Source organism: Eptatretus burgeri, chromosome 3, assembly GCF_056783735.1.
Source record: "Eptatretus burgeri isolate ZD-2024b chromosome 3, Ebu_testis_v1, whole genome shotgun sequence".
In the NCBI taxonomy this organism is placed as follows: domain Eukaryota; kingdom Metazoa; phylum Chordata; class Myxini; order Myxiniformes; family Myxinidae; genus Eptatretus; species Eptatretus burgeri.
In genome coordinates, this window is record NC_140963.1 from 25,795,780 (window position 1) to 25,803,870 (window position 8,091).

An 8,091-nucleotide genomic window follows, 5' to 3' on the forward strand; every position below is an offset into this window, starting at 1 on the left:
AGATGTCTAGTGATGCAATCTTTGATGCCGACGGGAAGCTCAATCCTCTGCGTCTGCAAGTGTTCGTCCAAGAAAGGAAACGAGGCAGTGGACCCAGCCTTGATTCGTGCCTGCCAGACTTCCATTGTAGCAGACAGTCCGGCAAGCTTGTCTTGAATGTCACTGACTGTCACATCACGGCCTTGCAAGGACTGGTTCATTTCGTTGAGTCGGCCGAATATATCGGCCAGGTAGGCGAGCATCATGACGAACTCTTCATTGTCGAAGTGGACATGGAGGTTGTTTTCGTTGTCTCGCAGGAAGATTTCCACCTCAAACTGGAGTTCATACAGCCGAGAGAGGCATTTCCCCCTCGATAGCCAACGGACTTTGGTGTGGAACAGAAGTCCAACATGTTCTGCTCCCATTTCCTCGGCCAGGAGTTGGAAGAGCCGATGATTTTTGGCCTTCGCACGAATGAAGTTGATCACTTTGACCGCGACGTCCATGACTTCCAGCAAACGAGGCGGAAGAGTCTTTGACGCAAGAGCGTATCGGTGTAGCGAACAGTGGGAGGACGTTACATGGGGCCATTCGTTCTTCACAAGCGTGACGAACCCTCCTCTGACGCCGACCATCGCTGGGGCACCATCAGTACAAATGTGCTTGAAATTATGCCAACTGAATCCATTAGCTTCAAAAAAAAAGAGTCCATAATAGCTTTGATATCTGCCACTGTCGTTGTGGTTGGTAGGGTATTGCAGAACAAGAACTCTTCTTTCATCTTTCCATTTCTCTTGTAGCGAGCGAAGGCGATCAACTGGCTCTCCAGGGCGGTGTCGGTTGACTCGTCTAATTGAAGGCGAGCCTGGAGCGTGCTTTGTTTGATTTCGGAGCAAACTTGACGGCACACATCAGCGGCCATGTCGTCAATCCATCGTCGGATCGTGTCATTAGAGAGCGAAACTTGCTGGATCTTCTTTTTCGCCTCTGGTCCGATCATCAATTCCACCATTTTCTCTGTACATGGCTTGATAAGGTCCTCAGCAATAGTGTGCGGCTTCTTGCACTTCGCAATTCGGTATGCCACTTCGTAGCTGGATTGAAGAGCAGATTTTTCTTCTGGCCAGAATCCAAATTTGGGAAGTGTCGCTTCACGGTCATATCGTGATCGATTCGCAGACAGAGCGTCGATATTATCTTCCTTCCTTCCAGGATGCATCTTGTCGCGATGGTTTGAAAGTTTGGAAGGACGTAGTGACGCATTTGACATCACGACCGAGCAGTGCAGACATTGCGCGCAGTCCACGCCATCTCGACTGACATTCGTGAATCCAAACTTGACAAAGCTGTTATTCCATTTTCGAACCTTCGACATCTGAGAAAAAAATTGAAAAAAACAAAAATTCTAACGTTTTTGTAAACATTGGTTAACTATGAATGCTCTGTGGGCTCCGCCTTCTCTTTTAAAATCGTGGTGAAACTCATCTACCCTTTTTACTTTGACACTATGACCGGAGACTCGTCACCTTAATTGTACATTACAAGCTTCTGCATTCTGAATCTCAGTTTTTCGGTGTCCGCTCATGGCCCCCCGGTCGAAGGCCGATGGCCCCCTTGGGGAGCCATGGGCCCCCGGTTGAGAAACGCTGCTTTAGACCTTTATACATTCACACCTTTCTGACTTTTCAATACCCTGTAAACCCCAATTGACCTTTAGATCCTTTTTGAGACAATTCCAACCCTTCAGACCTAAAATTCACTTTTTTGATCCCTCTGACCTTTGAAGACCCTTTCAACCATTTCGACCCATTTAAACCTTTGAAGACCCTTTCAACCATTTCGACCCATTTAAACCTTTTCAGATTTTAGACCTTCAGACCATTTAACATTTTCTATTTTTTAGACCATCACACATTTACGACACCATTTAGACCTTTCATTTGCAATCAACGACCTTTCATTTAGTACATCCTTCCATTTTTTTCCACACAAAATACGCCATACAAAACAAGTTCAGGCGAGGGTCTTTTTTGTTACCCTCGCTGAAGGAGAGGGTATTACATTTGGGCCCATTTGTTTGTTTGTTTGTTTATTTGTTTGTGTTGTCCACATAGAACTTTCATGTTTTTATCTGCAACTGCTTGCCGGATTGAGAGGAAATTTTCACCATTGGTGCGACAACTCATGTAGAATGTTTTAACAATGATTATGACGTCATATGTCACGTGGTGTGGCAGCAATGTTGGAAAATTGGGAAAACTTTGGACCTCTGTCTCTGAAACTGCACCAAGGTAAAAATTTAAGCCAAAGAAAAAAAGCAAGTTCTCATGGGGAATGAGAGTGATTGTTTTTATGACGTCACAAGTGCCTTCTTTATGATGTCAAATAAACGCCACATCCGATTAGTATGAAATCCAGCAGATACATCTACAGCCGATGTCAAAAAATGCTACATCTTATAACGCTACATCCGATTAGTATGAAAAATTTTGAAGGTCATCTCAGGATGAAATGGTCCACAAAAATTTTTGATGATGTCATCAGTCACGTGATTCGGCAGCCATATTGTTTTAAAAAAGAAAACTTCGAAAATCTTCTTCTCTGAAATGGCTGAACAGATCGAAGTGAAACTTTACACATATAATTGCGTATCAATGAGGAACAAAAGGGTCACTAATATGACGTCATAGGTCACATGGTTTGGCACCCATATTGGATTTATCCTAAAACCTATAAAAATACACCACTCAAAAGAAGTTCTGGCGATGTTCTGCAGTCTCTGATTACCTTTTTTCTTGTTCCCTCCACCACCGGAGGTGAAGGGGAGGTTATGTTTTCACCCCTGTCTGTCCGTTTGTGTGCAGGATATCTCACAAAGTTGTGGATGGATTCAGATTAAATTTTGTGAAGAAGTTGGTTGTGTGACAAGGAGAAACTGATTAGATTTTGAGGAAGGTCCAGATCCCAATCCAGCTACCAGAATTTTTAAAGTGATTCTTCATCATTGAGAGATAGGGCTAAACCAATATATAGCACGATATCTCAAAATCTTTAAGATGGATTCAGGTGAAATTTGGTGGACAGGTTGAGTGTGAGACAAGGAGAAATTTATTCGATTTCGGTGAAAATCCGAATCCAGATGTGGATGCGAGAATTCTTTAATTATTAAAGTGATTCTTCACCATTGAGAGATATGGCCAAAAATGATATATCGCATGATATTTCAAAAAAATATTGGGCCTATTATGTTCTTGTGGATCAGGCATCGCATGGCAGAGGTATGTACTCTACTGAGTGCCCTTCTCGTTACTTTTGTTGTTGGAAGCAGCCTTGGGAAGGGTGGTAAATGAGGTCATGACAATCTCCATCGTCTGACTCATAGTCCTGTCACGTTTGGTTGAGATTGGATAAGTAACGATCGAATTTATCATGGTCAAAAATACAAACACCAAATGTTGTACTTTAGTATGATACAGTATATGTAGTTTTCCAAGTGTTTTGTGATTTCCCCCCTCCCCCCTCCCCCTTGGATTGCAGCTTCGAGTTTTGTCAGTATGCTAAATTTACAGCTTTCTAACCCACCTACAAGGAACTAAACATTTATATCAGCGAGTAAGTGGTTATATAAATAAATAAATATATATATATATATATATATTATTCCATTTACCATCTACAAAGCACTGGTACTGGCAAATCAGTTTCTTGGCATGAGAATCATGGGTTGCCATTGCCTTCCCAGTATTGTTTATCCATTCTCTATCCTTTTAAATGTTGAGTGTCCAGAAAATAAGCTGCACGTAACTTTTGTTTAAGTTTTCAGTGCGACTCGGCAGTGATTTGAACCACCAACCTACCAGACTTGGCGTGGATGCATTAAAGTGGATGCTCTGACCATTACGCCACCGAGTCTGATATATAGGGTATCCATGAAGTCCTTGTCCAACTTTGAACTTTTAAAACCTTATATGTACAGATGACAGAAACAAACTATAAATGGTGCACAAAAGCATAATTAATAAACTTTTAATACAGTACAGTTCAATGTTTTTACGTTTCACCATAACCGCCATCTTCATTGATACATTTTTCAATCCGATTTTCTCTTCTTCTCCAAAAACATTCTCCAGTTGCTGCTGCGTGGTCATGAATTGCATTCATAATTCGAGCTTTAAGTTCTTCCAAGGAATGGGGTTTTGATGAATGAGTAGTAGTTTTTACATGGCCAATAAAAACATGTCCAATGGGGACAGGTCAGAGGAATGAGGTGATCAAACACGTCCACGTCTGCCGATCCACTTTTCTGGGAAGACAACATCCAAAAACACTCATCCACTGCAAGCGAAGTGGCAAGGAGCACACCGTTTTGCTGGAAGAAGGTGCTGTCTCTAAAAGATTGAATCTACTGAGTTCAGGGATTAATAATTTCTGTAATATTTCCGTGGACTTCGTTCAATTGATTCCTGGACCGCTGCTTCGGCTTCCTCAGTGATTTGTCACCTTCTGGATCGTGGTTTGTCATTCACTGAACCTGTTTCTTTAAACGTCTTCATCCAATTGTTAATTAAGTTTCTTTGTGGTACATCTTTCTTGCAATGGGTGGTGAAATTTCTTCTCACTGCTGTCATGGACTTTGGTTCAGCTATAGCACACAGTCGACCTTTTCTTCTAATTTCGCCATCTTCTATGAGCTAGGGATCTGAAAAATATGAAACATAATTGAAGCAAAGAAAATGTAACTGCATTGTATTCAATATTTATGAATTCTGCTTTTATGCCTCATTTATAGTTTGTGTTCATCGTATGTACATCAAAAGTTTTTGGAGTTCAAAGTTACACAAGGACTTTATGAGCACCCTGTTTTGTAATGGACAGTATAGTTCAATGTTTTTATGTTTCATCCTCCATTTTCATCTCCTTAACAGGTGACGTGAGGAGGAGGAGGAGGAGAAGGAGACGATTGGGACCATACTCTGAGCAGAGCGTTGGGGCTGCTTTAGCAGTCTCTTTGGCTATTGAGCACAATCGTGGATGGGTCGCCACTCAGACACAGTATACCAGCATGCTGGCACTCATTTTGCCGACCTCGGAAGGATGACAGGCCGAGTTAACCCCACCTGGTATTAATTCATCAGCTGAGTGGGAGTTGAACTCGGGACCCAAGGATCCAAAGCCTGCCACCCGAACCATTAAGCCAACACCAGGCATGACGTGAGACCTTTGTGGAATAATTATCTCATAAGACGTCGAGTGGAGGTGATGCTGTGGATATGCAGTCAAGCCACCACAATGCGGTTGATTTAATAATTTAACCACGTGGCTGTGTCAGTGTGCATGATCGGCTTAATGGGGGATTTAGTTATGCAGGAGGGAGAGATCGCGATTGAAATAAACAGCAGTTGTTTAAAAAACAATGTGGGTTTCATGAACAATGGGGATGGGAACAGAGGAGGCGAAAATTCAATCAAATAAAGAGAAAGCTGGACAGTGCTCTGAAAGGGATGATGCAGTGGACGCAAGTGGGGTGCACGTGGTTTTCCTGGAGTGCCCAATGGCATGATACAGGCACGACCACAGACATGTCGCCTGGTCTGGCCTCACCCTTGGCTGTTCGTTACTATGTCAATGGCTGTGCATTCCCTTTCTTGGGGGTCTCGGCTTTGCAGCTCGATGTCTGTGGTGTTTGACTGATGGCTGAGCACTATGGGCTGTGAGAGTCCCAGTTTGAGAGGATCGGGATGTGCGACCACTCTTTGGGAATTCTGTGCAGTGAATCTGAGGGAAAAAGAGAGCGAGAGAGCGAGAGAGAGAGAGAGAGAGAGAGAGAGAGAGAGAGAGAGAGAGAGAGAGAGAGAGAAAGAGAGAGAGAAAGAGATAGAGAAAAAGAGAGAGAGAGAGAGAGAGAGAGAGAGAGAGAGAGAGAGAAAGAGAGAGAGAAAGAGAGAGAGAAAGAGAGAGAGAGAGAGAGAGAGAGAGAGAGAGAGAGAGAGAGAGAGAGAGAGAGAGAGAGAGAGAGAGAGAGAGAGAGAGAGAGAGAGAGAGACACTCTTTCATCCCACCTTGTACAGGTGGTCTTCTCACCCCTCTCCTGTGCGAAATTCACTCTTGTTGTACTGGTTGTGCAAAGTCGCACACGTTTAACAGCCCTGTTGTTAAAATGTGTCTGAGAGGCTCGATGGTGACACGAGGACAACAGCCATTAGTGGAGTGTGATTCATGGTATGAAAGTACAATGGGTGATTTCAGATAAAGCACGCATGGGAGATGAGAGAAAGACAGCCACGAGGATAATGGATGACAGGGAATACAATGAGACATATGATTCTAGTTGATGCTAATTGAGGTTTCCAAACACTTTTGCTGACACTCATTTGGATATAACTACTGAATATTTAACCCCTCATTAACTGCAACATCATTTCCATAGCAATGCATTATATATATATATATATATATATATATATATATATATATATATATATATATATATATATATATATATATATATATTGGGTCGCCGAAATAGGTAACCCTTATTGTCAGTAATTCTGTCTGTTTGCTTGGATGTTTGGTTGGATGTTTGTTAGTTTGTCATCAGCATAATTGGTAGTAAACGTGGGCGGATTTTAACCAAACTCGGGTGGTAGGTACATCTTATGACCTAGTGCTTTGGAAATTGTGATGGTTGCTAGGGATGCTTTGGTTCCGGAGCAACAACCGAAAAACCTTCAAAATCGGTACCGTTCACGTGAAATCAATTCCGAAACCATTATCCCACGTAAGGTTATGAAATTTGGCACGAATTATCTACAGGTGATGCTCTATCAAATATGTTCCGGTATTTGTGACATGTGGAATACTTTACCTGCAGCGACCCCGACAATTAGGGTATGGCGAAAATTGGCGAAAATTGAAGGCCCCCGAGCGACCAGGTGAGTGCATCGATAAGAATGAAACTTTGCAGGTTAATGGTACTCAATGAGTACGACAACTTTGCCTCAGGACATATTGACCGATTTCGCTTAGGTCAGGGTCAAAGGTCAATTAGTGCAAAAATCGATAACATGCGAGAGCTGGAGGTGCCTTCGCGCCAAATGCTACTCCTCCAAGGGTTATGGTCGGATGGTCATGAAAATTTACACTAATTGTCTGGAATACATTGTGCACAAATGAACAAGCCGGATTTTCGATTTAGATCTTTGTTCACCCACAGCACCCCCTCGAACTTTGGGGATTTCTGATTTCAAACTGCATTTTCGGTACTTTTCATTCAAATGGATACCGAGTAGTTATCAGGAGATGTAACTGGATGAGATTTGATATGCATAATCTTAAGGTGATTCCCTATCCGCTATATGACATCCATTTTGCTCTATATCTTATAGTTTCCATGCTCGGCAACCCATCGCCGCCTACGTGTGTGTGTGTGTGTGTGTGTGTGTGTGTGTGTGTGTGTGTGTGTGTGTGTGTGTGTGTGTGTGTGTGTGTGTGTGTGTGTGTGTGTGTACATATATATATATATATATATATATATATATATATATATATATATATACATATACATATATATACATATGAAGACCACAAGGGGAAAACCAGAGATGTCACTTTTTATAAATTTCAGGGTTATTGCACCTGCCAATATTTGGCAACATAAGGTTTCCTCTCACAATATTACTTTAACAAATAACCAGGGGTGTCACATAATTTATATGGAATGAAGTTTAGCCGTGCAATGAAAAAACAAGTGTTGTCAAAGCTGAACAAGTAGAAACCCAGAGTTGTCAGTACTTTACTCCTGGTTATCTCCCTTTCATTCATGTTAACTGTTCCACCATAATATTCAGAGTTGAGAAACTAAAAAAATGAAAGGTTGTAAAACTTTCACAGCATAAACTCTGAGCACGATAATGGCCTATTTGGTGATATCATGGGCTCCGAAGTTGGTGCATATCGTGGTTCAAGCCTGGTCAAACTTTATTGTGACTTTTATGGGACCCACGCCGTGGCTTAATGGTTAGCGCGTCTGAGTACCCATCCTCATTCGATCTACCCACCACCCAATCAACCTGCTTAGGTATATGAGGGAGTCACATGAGGTGACTTCGG

At 42.2% G+C, this 8,091-nt stretch overlaps 1 protein-coding gene and 1 long non-coding RNA gene across 2 annotated transcripts in view; one reads left to right on the forward strand and one right to left on the reverse strand.

Moving 5' to 3' along the window:
- Positions 1-3,992: 3,992 nt before the first annotated feature.
- The window catches only part of LOC147029580 (homeobox protein engrailed-2a-like), a 22,808-nt gene continuing 18,709 nt past the window's right edge, over positions 3,993-8,091 (reverse strand). Inside the window, exon 3 of the transcript XR_015055952.1 lies at positions 3,993-4,681. The gene's annotated coding sequence lies outside the window, so the exon portion shown is untranslated. The remainder of the gene's footprint in view (positions 4,682-8,091) is intronic.
- LOC147029581 (uncharacterized) overlaps positions 4,689-8,091 on the forward strand; it is a 29,719-nt gene continuing 26,316 nt past the window's right edge. The window contains exon 1 of the long non-coding RNA XR_015055953.1: positions 4,689-5,193. This is a non-coding gene — a long non-coding RNA (uncharacterized LOC147029581). The remainder of the gene's footprint in view (positions 5,194-8,091) is intronic.